Source organism: Parus major, chromosome 4 (genome assembly GCF_001522545.3).
Source record: "Parus major isolate Abel chromosome 4, Parus_major1.1, whole genome shotgun sequence".
Classification (NCBI taxonomy): Eukaryota; Metazoa; Chordata; class Aves; order Passeriformes; family Paridae; genus Parus; species Parus major.
This window is the reverse complement of record NC_031771.1, coordinates 52,055,925-52,071,984: the sequence shown is the minus strand read 5'-3', so window position 1 is coordinate 52,071,984 and position 16,060 is coordinate 52,055,925. Positions and strand designations below refer to the sequence as shown.

Below are 16,060 nucleotides of genomic sequence, written 5' to 3'. Positions count from 1 at the left end.
GAGAGGTTGTGGATGCCCCAATCCTGGCATTTTTTAAAGGCAGGTTGGATAAGGTCTTGAGCAACCCACTCTGGAGGAAGGTGTCCCTGCACATGGTGGAGGGGGGCTGGCACTAGAGGATCTCCAAGGTTCATTCCAACCCCTTAGTGTTCTGAGATTCTATGATTTTGTGAGGTAAAGCTACTATGTGATTTCACACAAGCCTCAGAACTGATTGAGAAGCTTTATAAATGTGGCCTTTGGCTCCAGATTCCTCTGGTTCACTGGCATACACTTGCAGAGTAAAACTGTCCTTTAAAAATGCTAAATTCAATAAAGGGCTCATACCCTGGAAGTCAGGGCAGCTTCTGAAACTTTGTTTTACATATCATATGCAGTATACAAACTCCCAAGCCTCAGAAACCAGATGGATCATCTGATGATAGTATCCAAAAATTCTACTTCATTTACTCCGATTCTTGTTGTAAAAATCCTGTTACTATTGATACACTGGCTCTGGGGCTTCGAGCTGTTAGCTGCACCTCTTTGTCCCAAACAAGAGAACAGAAAGTATTAATGGAATAGGTTTAAGTTTTCAAGAGCAGGGAGATTATTATTTAAAAACCAGAGCCCAATCTTGACATTACTAGCAGTACCATACTGCACTTCCTTTTTTTCCCTCCAAAAGATAATTGCACAAAAAAAACCCCTACTTTTCATGCAAGACTGCACTCATTAGAAGTTTGGGCAGGAAAATCAGGCTCCTAAAAACACCATCTGTTTGTATATGAACAAACCTGCTTCAAAAGCATTCAGGAATTTCAGATGTTCAGCTTTTTGTTTAAAAACAGAAGGGAAACCCAGCAAATGCTGGATTGTACACTTGTAGATATTTACGTAAGGGTTTAAGAATTGCATCAAAAGTACTTATTTTGAAAGCTTTGATGGGAAGTTTTGTAGAGAGTAACAGGACAAGTGCATTAATTACTAAAACAGGAGTCACATCTATCTGACTATTGAAGCTTAGAAGCCAATGGGGTCTCAAAAGAGCATTTTTGGCTTACTTAGTCCACTTGAAAGATGGCAACATTTGTACCACGAAACTCAGCAGCTTTCTGAACAGTTGGTGCACTGACATTTTAATGCCAACCCCAGGAACACCACTTCCAGCAATGGCATTTCTAGGGAAATGGTTACAACTCACCACATTCAGAGGCAAGTACCATCAGTATTTTCCCAAGCAGAGAATCAACTTATTAACCAAAATAAAACTGAAAAAGTGGTTGATGGTAAAAGCCTTTGTCACAGACCTCTACTGAATGATAACTGAGAACAAGCTTTACAACAGCTCAGAAGGGATCAGTATTTTCTATCGAACAAGACTGTGACATCATCAGATTAAAATAGCATTAAATATCACGTCTTCTTAATTATGACATCCTTTATTTATCAACATCAAAACTATACTACGTCCTAAAAAGGTCAGTTTTCACTATCTTCATTTAGAGATTTGCTTTGTTAATATTTGAATTTTAAAAATTGCTGAAATGCCCTCAGTATTTAGAAAACTTATCAAGCTTTCATTTTGATAAATTGTATTTCTTTTAACTCTAGCAGTCATAAACCTGTAATTGTTCCAAGTACTTTCATGCACTAGAAAGGCTTTGATTTCTGCTATCCAGCACAATTACTTCCTTTGCAACAATCAGAAATCCACTAATAATTTTGCAAGTATAATGGATCCTAATAAAAAAATCACAGTGATGAGAAGACATACAGGACTCAGACACTGGAGAAAAAGATGCTTGAGGAAACAATGTATCTATTTTATTGTATTTTTATTCAAGATGGAGTGGCTTGCTCATATCAAAATCAATTTTCTAAGGCAGTCAAACTGATGCGCACACTCCCGCTAGTGCCAACTACAATGAGGGTTTCACCCCGTTGATTACTGGGAGAGGTGCAATGGTTTATTGGGGGTTACAGAAGGCAAGAAGATGAACAATTTTTGCCAGTCTTGACTAAAGATCTATTACCCTTATCCATCAAAGTTTCTGTGTATGTTCCAGGGCAGTATGTATCTTTCACTCATAAAATCAGGGAGAATTAACCAGTCTTTAGTCTTTCTCTAACCAATTATATTCTGGAAGAGTCAAAACAGACAAATTTGACTTAAGAGAAGGCAAATAATCACATTACATTGAGTAAATTTAGACATTTTGTGTGATCAAATGAGGTGTAAAATCCGTGCTGTAAAAGGCCTTTGCTGTCCCAACCAGCCGAGCAGCCAGTATTCCCAAATTGTTTTCATGCCATTGCCTGTATCAATTATTACAGGTATTTGACCTATGAACTATATTAAACAAACATTATGCTCTCTGTGGGATCACAAGACATTTTATAGAAAGCCAAATAAAGCCAAGATAGGAAACACTTACTGCAACCACAGAAACACTCCTGTATTCCAGAAAGCAGGAACTTCAGATAGAATCCTATATATATCTATTTATACACACAAATATGTATACATTTATTAATTTATATCAGAGATTGATGAGTAATAAAAATAATGCATTCTCAGGGTATCACTATTGTCTCAAATTACAAAGAGAAAGGAGTTCACATTAAAAGTATTTTTAAGTATTTTTCAGCAAATTAGTCTTATGTCTCTATAAATTTGTCCATGAGAGCTTACAAGATTTTACTCAAATATAATTTCTCTTTTAGTAAGAAAAAGACCCTTACAGTTCAAACAATAGGGATGACATTGGATGATTTGGCATCTTGGCTGGTACCTGTTCTTTAAATGTCTTGCAAGGCACAGGTATGACTAGATATGGTATGATTTTAAAGGTTAGATTTTGAATTCTCCTAGCTATACCAGCCAGAGAGAATCAGGAAAAGTAATTTCATGTAAAATGTATTACCTATAATTTGTATTTTCTCTGCATTTTTATGTGACTATATTGCACAATAATTGCATTTCAAAGGCCAAGTCTCAAATTCCTAGATCATCAAAACCCCAAGTACTGGTAGAGAGGATTTTGATCCCACATGAGCTTCAGTCAACAAACACACAGCAATACAAGTTAGGTAGCTGTCATGCAAAAAACATAGAATTAACTTCTCTTATGACAGCAAAGTTAAATTGTTCACAAATTAATTGATTTCCCAGTATATAAATATTAGGAAGCTAAATTTCTAATGGTGACCTTAGTTTTTGAGAAAGTACTTTGAGAAAAATGAGCTGCCTGTAAAACATTCTATTACTAACAAAACCAAAAGACAGTTTGATTTTAACAGCATACAATTAACTTAAAAGAAGAAGTATATTTTTACACACAATTTCAGCAAAGCTATAGCTTTTAAGAAAATATGACTTGAGTAATAAGTGTCACTCACTATCAGAGGTAGAGGCTGTGACAAGCTCCAGAAAAGAGCACTGCTAAAGGCTTTTATTACTTTTTATGTACCATCACCCAACTGTTGTTACAGAAATTCAATTACCATTTGAGAGGTCATTTATCCAAATTATTCAGTGCTACAAAAGAAGTCTAACATGGAAACAATTTAGATAAGGAATCCTACTGATCTAGTACCCCAAGCTGCCTGCAATTTGTCACATGGATTCAGCTTTTACAGGTAAGTGTTCATTGTCCATAGAAAAAAGAATTCCATTAAATCCACACTGACAGCTACAATAGCTGATTAAAATCAAATAAGTTTTCATACGTTTTACAGTATCTGCCAGAATTTTTCAACATGTAAATACCATAAGAAAAAAAATTGAAAGGTGAATACTGTACGCTGCACTATACTCAAGTTCTTCCTTCATACTTGGACAAGTAATTTTTCTACTCCAAGTATATATGTTTATATATATATATATTTCTCTATATATATATATGCACACAGAGAGGTAAAAATACTCTCAACAAATATTATTTTAATAACTGACCTGGTTATCAAGATATATTGGCCCATAGCAAATACATTCTCTGCACATGCACAGAAGCAGTTTAAATTTATCTTTTGAGTTCTCAAGATCTCATCCTTCACCTAATTTCTTGCTGAAAAAGCTCCAAGTGTGGAACATTCTATAACACACCATCCATCTGGGACCAAATTCTACTGATTTTGACCAAGGTAGATGGGCCAACTTCTTCGGTGCTTAACCCAGAAAAGGAACATATAGAAATATTTCATGCCATCACAGGGGAAAACCCCATGGCAGGGGTTTATTGAGCTCAAAAATAATCCCTCCCCAGGAAAGGTTCAGTGAACACTTTGAGCAGGCAGTTAGAGGAGACCAAAAATCCTTTCCAGCCTAAATTATGGGCAGGGTTTTGGATGCTGATGAAGTAGCAAGAAGCAAATAACATCAGCTCAATGCCCAAGCAGCACATGGAAATCCAAGTACAGCATGTCATCTCTTATAATTTCCTTCCTACTAATTTCTGTTTTGTCATTAATACAAACAATAACTTACAGATCAATTTCCTCATCTGTAAATGAAAGTAAAGTTCAGTTTCCTTGAGGGCCCTCATATGTTCACATTCAAGCACAATCTTAGGCAGAAGAAAAGAAAGTCCTGAAGAACTGACCATATTTGCAATGAGAACATAATTTGCTGTCAGTCTGTTAGTGAAAATAAGCAGAATATCTAAAGAAAGTCAAGTTTAGTTTCCAAGAAGACTTGAAATCACTTTTACAGTAAACTAAGGATAAAGTACAGTTTTCCTTTTATAAGAACATTTTTTTAAATAAAGTAATTGAAAATTAAAATTGTTAAAGCATAAAAGCTTAAGTCTTAATTAGCAAACTCAAGGTAGCCTGGATATGCCATCTGTTTTACTGGAGCAAATGTTGGAAAGAAAGCATTGATTAAAATCCAAGTAATTTTAACAAAGCCTAGTCTTCACTTACAAGGGAAGATACTTATCCATGGGATTTTTTTCTGGCATTTCTCAGTATTAAAACACAAATATGAAATTATCAGTGATTCTAAACAGTCAGGAAAAACTAGTAAAATTATAATTATTCTCAGAAAGAGCTATACTTATTCATAAATTCTGAAGAGTATATTTAGTTATGAAGAAGCTGTATTTGTCTACATGTCACTGCTAGCATATTCTAATTTCCTAACAAATAGATTTTTAAGAGGATATTGTAATGTCAAAAAGGTATTGGCAAAATATTAGACAAAGAAATGTCTGCTTTCACAAACAGGCATTCAGTACCACAATATACAATTGTAAATATGTTTGTATATCTTAGCTGTATTTATACCTAAAAGATAAAGGTTTCTTCCAAGATCAGGAAACAACCTGGGAGACATTCCTAGATTAAAAGTTATTTTTCATTTTACCCAAAAATGTGTACATGTGCAAAAAAATTGCATTGATATCTAGACCAGAGTGCCTGCAATGTATTTGCTAAGCTGAAGGACACACAGTTTGACAGGAGCTGTGTGCATGTTTGGGTTCAAAGGGCAAATTTTTTCAGCCAGAGAAAACACAGAGGGTGAGAGACTCAGGAGCTGCACATTACAATAACATTTGCAAAATGATGGCCAAACAAGTCTCACTGGTGCAAGTTTTTCATGTTTTGTCAGTGAACTGACAAGGCAGCTATGCCACTTTACCCACAGAATACTCATCAAACAAGCTGATGGAAAAAAAGCTGAGCATTTCCATGGCCACTTCCTTAATATTAGAGTCAAAGTGTATCTCCTACCAAACTTTATCTTTCTGTGACATAGGTATAAACTCGATCTTGTCTCATAGGTGTGTTGTGAGTATTAACCATCCTATAATATGCCTTAGGTTCCTGCAGAGGGACCAGCAATTTGGAATTTCATGGACAGTTAGTAATCTTAAATATTAGTAACACAAAACCTATTTAAACAATTTTCTTCATAAGATGAAAGTATTTTTTAAAGAAGAATATAAGATCCTTCTCCATTTCATAATCTGACAATAAGCTATGGTTTCATTATAACAAACTATAAACTTATTTTCCTGTTTTAAAAGATCACTGAACATCACTTTTTTGTCAATTGCTATGTCTACACTCTCAGCTATTTCTGCTTTTGACAAGGTAACATGAGCATAAGCATTCGTTATGGATTTTACTGTAGTTCCAGTTAATCTCAGAATATATCAGCACCAAATTCCTTGTTCTGCATGTAATAATATCATAAGCATCTCTTCTGGATTGCAGAACCTGTGGCAGCTGCCTGAGTCAGCAAGAAGTCTGCTGGTTCAGGGTATGAGCAGTCACAGCATCCTGCTAACCTCAACTTCTACCAGAAAACACAGCTTTTGTCATTGCTTTAATGGTTTAATATATCACCTTAGCTCCACATGCCACCAGCACACAAACCACTCTGCAAAGATCCTGCAAAGTAATGGCCTATGCCCAAAACAGCTCTTGTCAGGGTTGTGCCTCTCGGGAGGAGACAAAAGAATGTCCCCACCTGTTTAAGGAAAATGGGGACCATGTTCCTTTTAGCAACATTCCAAAGCAACTTTAGATGAGAGTGATGCTTTTATGGTCTAGAAATACACTTTTTGTAGGATTTTCTAGAAGCTGAGATCCAGGTGAGAGATTCACATATGATTTTTTGAAGCATAGTACAATACAAACAAAAATGATCAAATCAGGAACAGAAAGCAGATAAACGTATGTGACCTGACAACTTTAAACAGCAGCTTCCCACAAAGCTGGCAGAGAAGTAAACACAACCTACCAATTGAGTTGAGAAGCACTAAGCTATCCAACAAAGGACAAGAAACTGTGAAGTCTTCTTTACATGTTTCTGCCACTACAACCCAACAGGACAACAAACCAATACACACAAGTCTTAGATGCAGCTCAGAAAACAGCCTATGAAGATACCATTTCTGCAATAGTGGGGTGTATTTTCCCTTCAAACCAGGGATGCATCAGCTGTATATTGCTCAAACAAAGCAGACCACAGAGTTACTAACATCTCAAGAATAAAAATTTCCTCATACATTTCAGAGACATGGAATATTAACCTTTAAGTATCCACATTCACCAGCCTTGTTCATTGTCTTATGAAAGAACAGGGGCTGACACAGAGGAGCAGGAATTGAAATGATCCTGAAGATATCCAAGAGTGGTATTGATTTGCTTTTTTGTTCCAGTGCATGTTCAATGAGAAAATTAGATTAAATCAGCCAGCTAAATATATTTTTTAAAATTAGTTGATGGGTTCAGCTATTAAATAATAGGAAGGGAAGCAAAACAGAAAAAAATAAGCTGCATGTTAAAATATCAACCTTACTTCGGACAGATCAAGAGATCTAATTTTTACATTGGAAGCAGTAGAGATTCACTACTTTTGCAGTGAGGTTGTGTTGCTTTCATCTAATGTTATTGCAATAATGGGTAATTGCCTGTTTCGATTAACTCCAACAAAAACAAACAAACAGAAGCAAATTTTTTTTTTTTTTATTTGGTATTTTTTGTGTATTTTCTTAAGGCAACTGATGGGATTATTTCCCACAGAAGTTTAGAGAAGGATGTCATTGATTAGAAAGGCCTCTGAAGTTACCTGTGTATAAAACTATTCTCCATTCAATTCATATGCAAATAGGCAAATTCATTCCAGAAAACAAATGCAGAAAGCTGTAAGGGCACCTGGTCATCAGTGGTGATGGGTAACACAAAATTGAATTAACTAGCCATTATCCTACCCACAAGTCTTTCAAATGAACGAGAGCAACAAGCAATGAACCCTTCCCAATCTGTCTAGAACTGTAGACCCTAGTGCACTTGCAAATCAGATCCTGGAACCCATCTCACCCACCTGTACATAACTTGGTGTATAACTTCTTCATCAACATTGAATACCTCTGAATAGGTTTCATATACCAGCTGACACTTGCAAAAGACATTATCCTTATACTTTAATTAAAAAATACTTTTTTTGGAAGACTTTTTAGGTGGATTTTGCATTGAATTCTTTCTGATTATCTAGGATATTCATTAGGCTGAATCTTTTTGCATGCATCTAAAATTTATCTTCCATGCTTTTTCACGTCCCAAAGGATTCAATTAAAGCATGATTCTAGTATATTAGTAACAACACTTTTTTTTTTTTTTTTTTTAAAAACTGTGAAACTTTTTTCCAATCAAAGAATACCAGTACATTCAAACTCAGCCCATTTGTGGAAAAAACACAGTTCTTCAGATGGAAATGTGCATAACTAATCTGCTTGCTTCACCAGCTCCCTAGAAGTTCACCCTGCAAACTTCTGTGCCATTCTAGACCTGTTTCCAAGCAGTTGGCATGCTTCCCACGACCAGCCCAGCATCTCCCAGGACTCATGGGATGCCAGAATTCACTGCATCTCCTGTTGAAGCCTCTGGCCACCCAGGGCAGCCAGGTGCAAGATTCTGGCTTTCACTGATGCTCTCCACAGATAAACTGAGCAAACCCACTGCACAGCAGGTGTAATTCCTTCACAGGACTCACAACTCCATATGTTACAGCTACAATATGTTAAGATTCACTGTTGCCACACGGCTGCTTTGGACATCTGTAAATCTGTGTTTGCAGGATATTTCCACAGCAGGAGTAGTGCTGGGAAGCATAAACTGGCATACTTTCAAATGCAACATAATTTCTCAGTACCTTGCCAAGGGTTTTGTCAAGCGCAATTTTAAACCCTGCAAATAATCTGGCTTTTACCACTTCCTTTGGAAAAGAATCCACAGCCTATAATGTTTTGCTGACAACCAGCATGAGCGGAGGACACTACAACACCCCAGGACTCCACTCAGGGAAGATAAAATCTAAGGACTTTCCTGAAACTTCCCTATATCAGACACATTACTTCCTCATCTCTCAAAGGAGCTGCAGATTTTATCCATTTGCTCACTCCCTTCACACACACACACAGACACACACTATTCACAACCCCTCTTTGTGCCTTCACCATTGAGATCTGTACCACAACTGCTATAGACTGGACAGGGCACCTGTTTCCACAAATGAGTTCCCAGGAAAATAAACCCCAGTGATCACCTCATATGCTGAAGATACTTGTATTTTGCTGCTACACATTTGGGGATGTGTAAGCAACCAAATGAGCAGCAGCATCCAAAGCCAAATGAACAGTTTCTCTCTGCTACATCCCACTGGGCAGAAATGCAGTAAAAATGCTCCTACAGAGATTAAAGAAAGGACAACCCTTTGTCTGTGCAGAGAGTCATAAAACAAGTCCTGTAACTGTGTCACCATAAATGAATTTAATGTTGTTTGGCACAGATTTAGGAATTGTGGTACTGAAAATTTACAAGCAATGCCATTAGGAACAGACACTTAAATTCACAAACAACAGATGGGCATTAAACATGTTTATAATACTATATACAATGTCCCCTACATGACAAAGCTGGAGAAGTTGCTGTAACTCACCTCCATATTGGTATATCCTACAGCATGCATATATATCATATGGATAGATATTATTTTCCCTACTGCTACTATAATGCACTTTATTTTATTTTTTTTATGAAGAGGGGCACAAACACCAAGGTAAGAAAATCATGGAGGTCACCAAAATATAAAAGCATTTCAGTGATACTCTGAACACAGAGAATGTGTGTTTTTTAAGGCTTTAATAGAACTAGAAACTCTACAATCAGCATTTCAAAAATTAGCATTAGACCTCTTTATTATTAGATAGCAATAATGAACCTTTTTTGTTTATTTCATGGTTGGATTATTAAACTACATGGGGCTTTTGCCAGATTTTTAGACTTTTACTTGAAGCTGCAAGGAAATGCTTAATGACTTCAAAACTAAATGAGATACTATCTGAGAAATATGCAGTTTGTTGAGACAATGGAACTGAATCTCAGAGGACAGTCATGTTTTGTGGTTATTTCTGCAATCTATTATAATAAGCCTTGGGCTATCTATTAGCAAGTTAAAGTGTTAATTATTTTTGTAAAAAGTGAAGCATAGTTTATCGCCCTGGAACTATGTTTTGAGAAATTAACATTTTTCCTTGGATATATGAAGGAGTGGTTCTTAACAAAAACAGTAGGTAATTTTCAAAAACACCCCTTTGATATGGGAATGACTATTTTAAAAAAACAATGTTGAAACATTTGTTGGAACAAAATGTTCAAAACATTAAATGTTGACTGATAAAACATTGAAATACAGGTATGGAAAAACACAATGACCACTTTTTTATTAGTGCATTTATTAGTGCACAGTTTCAGATGATCCTATTTACTGGCAGAAATAAAGCCATTTCTGGTGCCTGTCACCATGACCACTTAAAAATTCAGTGAATGGTCTTTGGATTTCTGAATGATCTCTGGGACAGCAGCCAAGGCCTTTAGATGAAGAGATCAACTTCTGGATCTGGTCAGCAAAAGCTGGTAACATATTTCAACCAGCAAACAAAATACCACTCAATTGAATGATATTTACTTAGATCTAAATGCTCAGTGGGCCATCCCACATTTTCCTGGAAGACAGCATATAACACAACCAGAAATGCATCTCAAATTCAGCTCTGTGCTTGGCTCTTTTCCTTTGGGACTAACTCTGTTCAGGGGCATCCAAGAGGTCCAAGAGCCTGGGAGGGCTTTTCACCTGGGGAGCCCTCCCTGTGATGCATGCAGTCCTTGGGGAGGTGATACAGATGTCTGTGCCAGCACTTCTCTTACACCCCACTGCAATCTGCAGACTGCAGAAAGCTTCCACCCGTGGTACCCTCCTTGACATCTCTGCTGCCTTGACCCACAAGCCTTGGTATGAAAACAACTGTTTGTACACCAGACGCTGCTTCACAGCATTGAGCCACAGCTGTTGTTTATGCTGCAAAAGCTGGCAGAGCAGAAGGGACAGTGCCATTCTGGCACTAGAATAATAACTACTTTTTTCTGAACTCTGGCATTTGACACTGAGGCACTGTGCACAGCAATGAAATCAGGATGACATTATGGCACAGGAAACTGCATTGCACTATTACTAGGGTAATTTTCTAGCAACAATTTAAAATGCATCATTTACATTCACTCAAGCACATTTGCACTACAATTTGACATGTAAAAAATAAAATCAGCACCTGAACACATAAGCATGGAGGTATGGAGTGCAGAATATTGCAAAATAGTTTCTACTATATTAATTCTAGAACAGCTCTGGAAATTTAAATAATAATAAATAATAAAATATTCAATAAAATATTAGCCACAATAAGAATCAGATATTTTGGTTAAGTTATGCAAGGCATCATGTGCACCCTCAGCAAGTTTGCAGATGACAGAAAGATGAGTGGTGCAGGTGATGCAACAGAAGGACAGAATGCCTTCCAAGGGCATCTGGACAAGTCTGAAAAGCAGGACCATGGAAACCTCCTGAAGTTCAACAAGTTCAATGTGCTGCACGTGGGCCAGGGCAATCCCAGAGATGAGCACAGACTGTGAGAAGAACCCATTGACAGCAACCCCGTGGAAAAGGACTTGGGGGTTCTTGTGGATGAAAAGCTGGATTGAGCCAACAGTGTGCACTCCCAGCCCAGAAGGCCAACCATGTCCTGGGCTGAATCCAAAGCAGAGCGACCAGCAAGCTGAACCTTTACCTCCATGAGACCCCACCTGGAGTCCTGCATCCAGTTCTAAGGTCCTCAGCACAAGAGAGACCTGGACTATTGAAACAATTCCAGAGGAGGCCACAAAGATGGTCAGAGGGCTTTAAAAACTCTCATAGGAAAATAGGCTGAGAGTTGGGATTGTTCAGCCTAGAGAAGAGAAGGTTTTGGGGAGATGCTGTGGCCTTCCAGTACTCGAAGAGAGCATAAAAAAGTGGGAGAGCAACTTTGTACATGGGAAGATAGTGGCAGGACAAGGGGGAATGGTTCTAAACTAAAAGGGGAGAAATTAAAGTGAGATGTTAGTGAGGAACTCTGAGAAGGTGGCGGGAGGCACTGGAACAGGTTGCTCCAAAAAGTTATGGATGCCCCATTCCTGGAAGTGTTTAAGGCCAGGTTGGAAAAGGCCCCAAGCAATTTGACTGACCAGGTGCATGGCTGCCAACAGCAGGGGAGTTAAAATTGAATGTTCTTTAAGGTACCAAACCATTTATATTCTATGACAAACAACTAGGGAAAAAAAAAGAAAAAAAGAAAAAAAAAAAAAAAAAAAAAAAAAAAAAGAAGCTTTTTGCAAAGACTTAAAAATACAAATCTCTAGGCTAACTCCTCCTCACTGCTCTTTTTTTTTCCCTGGGTGGAATTCTGTGCTCTGTATCTGTCTGCCTGTCTCTCTATCATCCTTCTAAAATGGGGAAGGAAAGGAAGAGAGATAAAAAGGAAAGTTTCATTAATGAAGTTTAAGACAGAAAAGTTCTAAGACAGAGGACAAGCAGAGCAATCTCCCTAGACACCATCTGTTTTGAATAGCTGCTCACTGTCTGAATTCCAGAACTGCCAATACCCTGTAATAAAACGTTATTAATCAAATCCTAAAAAAATAGATTAAAAGAAGCTTCTGTATGTCTTTGTATTCTTTAATCCTTAAGGATTCACAGCTTGGTTTAAGGGAAGTTTTAGCAATTTTAAACAACAAAATAATATATATATGAATGCAATACTATATTTACCAGAATTTGGTGGCTTGCTTTAGAACTATAATCTAGTGTTGATAGCATCTTCTTTCATTTTACCTAGTAAAAGTCAGACATCAGAAGTTCCTAACCTTAGTTTATCAAAGTGTCCTGTTCATAAATATCCAAATTGAAATCCTGTAGAAAGGACAAAAGGAGTGGATAGCAAGTGTAGGTGATGCTGAGGCCACTCATTTATTCTGCCTATCCTGCTCTCCTTTAAGCACTTGTTTCCTATTTTCAGTGTTGTGACAGGCAGCAGTTAAAGAACATTTAACAGATAATGAGAGCACTGAGTGGTTTGAATATTAAACCATTAGAAAGTTCATAGAAATCAATAAAATCTTCTTTCCTGTCACCTTCTGTCCTGTGCTGCATTTCTCAAGGATGGGGTGGAGAGAAAATGATGCATAGGTCATACAGTCACCAGAAAGACAAGGCAATTTCTAAGTTGCACTTAAATGACAATCCTTGGAAACCAGCAAAGTTTTCTCAATTCCCTGTCAGCTGCTCCTGTGTGCCCCCTGAGTAAGTGTGGCTCTTTAATGCCCAGTCACCCAAAACATACATTTTCTTAGGCTCAAGACTGTTACTTCATGAGTGGCTCACTAATCTGTCAAAATTCCTTTTTCTATTACCTGTTCCTGAGGAATCCAGTTTTCTGGAAGCTGTTTGAATAATATACTTAGCATCCAAACCAATCCATGAACTTTTAATGATATCTGGAGCAAATATTAAATAAAAGTAATCAAAATCCCAAAAGACATAAACAGAAAAAATGTTCCATAATAATGTGTAAAATCTGTGCAACTTGAATAAGCAAGAAACTTTTTGAGAAACCTTAAACTTTACCGAAGTTAACGAAGTATGTCCACTATTTAAAATTGTTAACAGAAGGCTCTAACATTTTCAGGAGCTGTACTTCAGCTACAGCCTGTCCAAGTCTCCAGTATTTCTACAATGTGAAGGGAGTTGCTACATGCAAAAATTAAGCATAACCTTCAAACTTTAAAATGAAGCAGTCCGGTCAAGTAATGGCTAAAATAAAGTTTTTCAAATCCATTTTATAATTGAACAAAGAAACTACTTTTCTATGTGCATCTAGTGATAGAATCCAAGAAAACTGGCTTTAATCAGAGCCACCTAATGGGACTCCAGAAATTCCACAATTCTGAGCAGCCAAAAATTAAGCTGGATGTCATCAGACCTAATATTTCCAAAGACTAAACTGGTAAAGTTTGTAAATGCATGTTTTTAATGCCAATTATACTTAATTATAAATAGCATTAATGAGCAATTTGTATACTAGTTTGTTTAAAATAATTTCACATTATATACTTATACAGGCTTACATTTTGTCTTTAGATGACTTTGTATCATAGAAGGCTCGAGGTTTTCACATTATGTGCCTGCGAAACACTTTTAAAAAAAAAACATGGATGCAACTCAGATGGCTACCTTGTTTTGTTAGGTAAGTAACATAAGAATCCTTTGCCTTTATTTTCTCCTAGCATTGCCACAGAACAGGATGTCCATGATTAAATCACCTAGGCTTCATGGTGTGTCAGCTCTGGAAATAGCAAGTGTGTCACCCTGCAGTCAGAGCAAAACTAAGCGAAGGACTATACTGTGAGAAAGTACCAGTCCTGCATCCACACTTCATTGTAGATATTTTCTTCTTTCTTTTTAAATTAATCTTTTTAGATATATGCCTCTTTCCTTCATGTGCTTCCATAAAACTTTTAAGAACTCGAAAGAATGAGGTGGGTGGAAACCTGTGAGATGCAGTGGGCTCATTTAGGGACCATGCACAAATGAGCAAATATTCATTGCTCATTTTATGGACAGGCTAAAGTTGGGCTTTGGGAGTAATCTAACTTTTTTAATGGATTTCAAGGGAACTAAAATTATGTGTCAGCTAAGGGTTTACTCAAGGTCAGTGAAAAGCCAGCCAGTATATTTGCATCCAGAACAAAATGCATGTTCTCTTAACAGTCTTTATAATCAAGGAATGAAAATAATTTTCAAGGTTCATGCAATAAAATGTCATTATGAATAACAGTTATAAGCAGGCCTAGTTATTTTGAGAGTGGCAATAAAGACACTCATTTTTCATATTGCATTTTTTATTTCATTTTCTGGTTGCGGAGGAGTTGAGAATCACATTAAAAAATATATTAAAAAACCCTCATGTGTCGTCTCCTGATTATCATTTGAAAATATGAAGGCATCCTGCAGATCTTTTCTTCTAAACAATTAAAGTCTTATGATGAAAATAAGTTAATATGTGCACATTTTTATTCATAGAAAAATAAAGAGAAGTCACACAAAAAAGAGAAAGGTAAGCTAAAAGGAGGCTGGTAGATGCAGCCTCAGCTTGGGGCTGCACTCCCCAGGCACAACAGGCCTGCAGATGTTGACAGCTGCAGGCAAGGTACTTGGATGTATTAAAAGGATTTTAAAGCCAAATATTTGAACTTACAACCTTTCTACCAATTTATAGTCACAACCATGTTTATTTAATTGCTCTGTAAAATGATCAAAATTAACATTTTCATGCAGCAGCCAAAGTCAGTCATTTGTTCTGTGTTTTTCTTCTGTTTCTTTCGGGCAAATAAATCTGGAGAAAGCAAAACACCAAGCAGGGCAGGGAGTGTCCACAGCTTGCAGGGTATATGCTAATTCCCACGTATCACTGCCAACACAGCAGAAAGTGCTAATTGAGGCCAGTGTCAGCAGAAATGTAAAATACACCACTTGAGAGCCCATAGATGTAAGCCACTCTACATGACAGGGTTTTGAGGCTTCAGTGAATACAGCCATCCATGAGAGGAGATGATGGAAAGATCACAACCCTTAACTCAGCAGCTAAAGCCATGGAAAGCTCAGTTCTATGATGATATTTTGGGGCTGTTATCTCCAGGCAAGAGCAGATATCCAAACACACCAAGATACACAACACAGAGGGACCAAGGCACTGCAAGTTATTCAAGTGTACAGCTGAGACCTTCAACTGGAACTCCTTTCCTGGACCTGAAAAAATTAATAAGCAAACAGAAGGTCACTCACAAGAGAGAGTAAGCACATCTATGCTGAAAATATTAAGAATTATATAAATTAGAGGTACGTGATCAAGGATTTCAATGTAAGGTTTCAAAAAAGAAATCAGGGCAAATAAAGAGCATTTGCATAGCTTTCCATCATCAGTTACCTATGGCTAAAGGGTAAAAAGGGTAAGCAGACCTTTAGTAAATCACCATACCTTTCCATACCACTTAATGTATTTTTCTTACTTGAACTTATCTAATGGCTTTTGAAGTTATCAATAAAATTGTTAGCAGATGTGAACTCCTAAGCATTGTGTGAAAAACTATTTATGTCTAGCACTCAATACTTTCACTAGTTATTCCCTGACTTGTTCAT

General features: G+C 37.0%; 1 protein-coding gene across 7 annotated transcripts in view; it reads right to left on the bottom strand.

Annotated features, from left to right (window-relative positions):
* The window catches only part of KCNIP4 (potassium voltage-gated channel interacting protein 4), a 386,819-nt gene that overhangs the window by 299,384 nt on the left and 71,375 nt on the right, over positions 1 to 16,060 (bottom strand). The window lies entirely within an intron of this gene.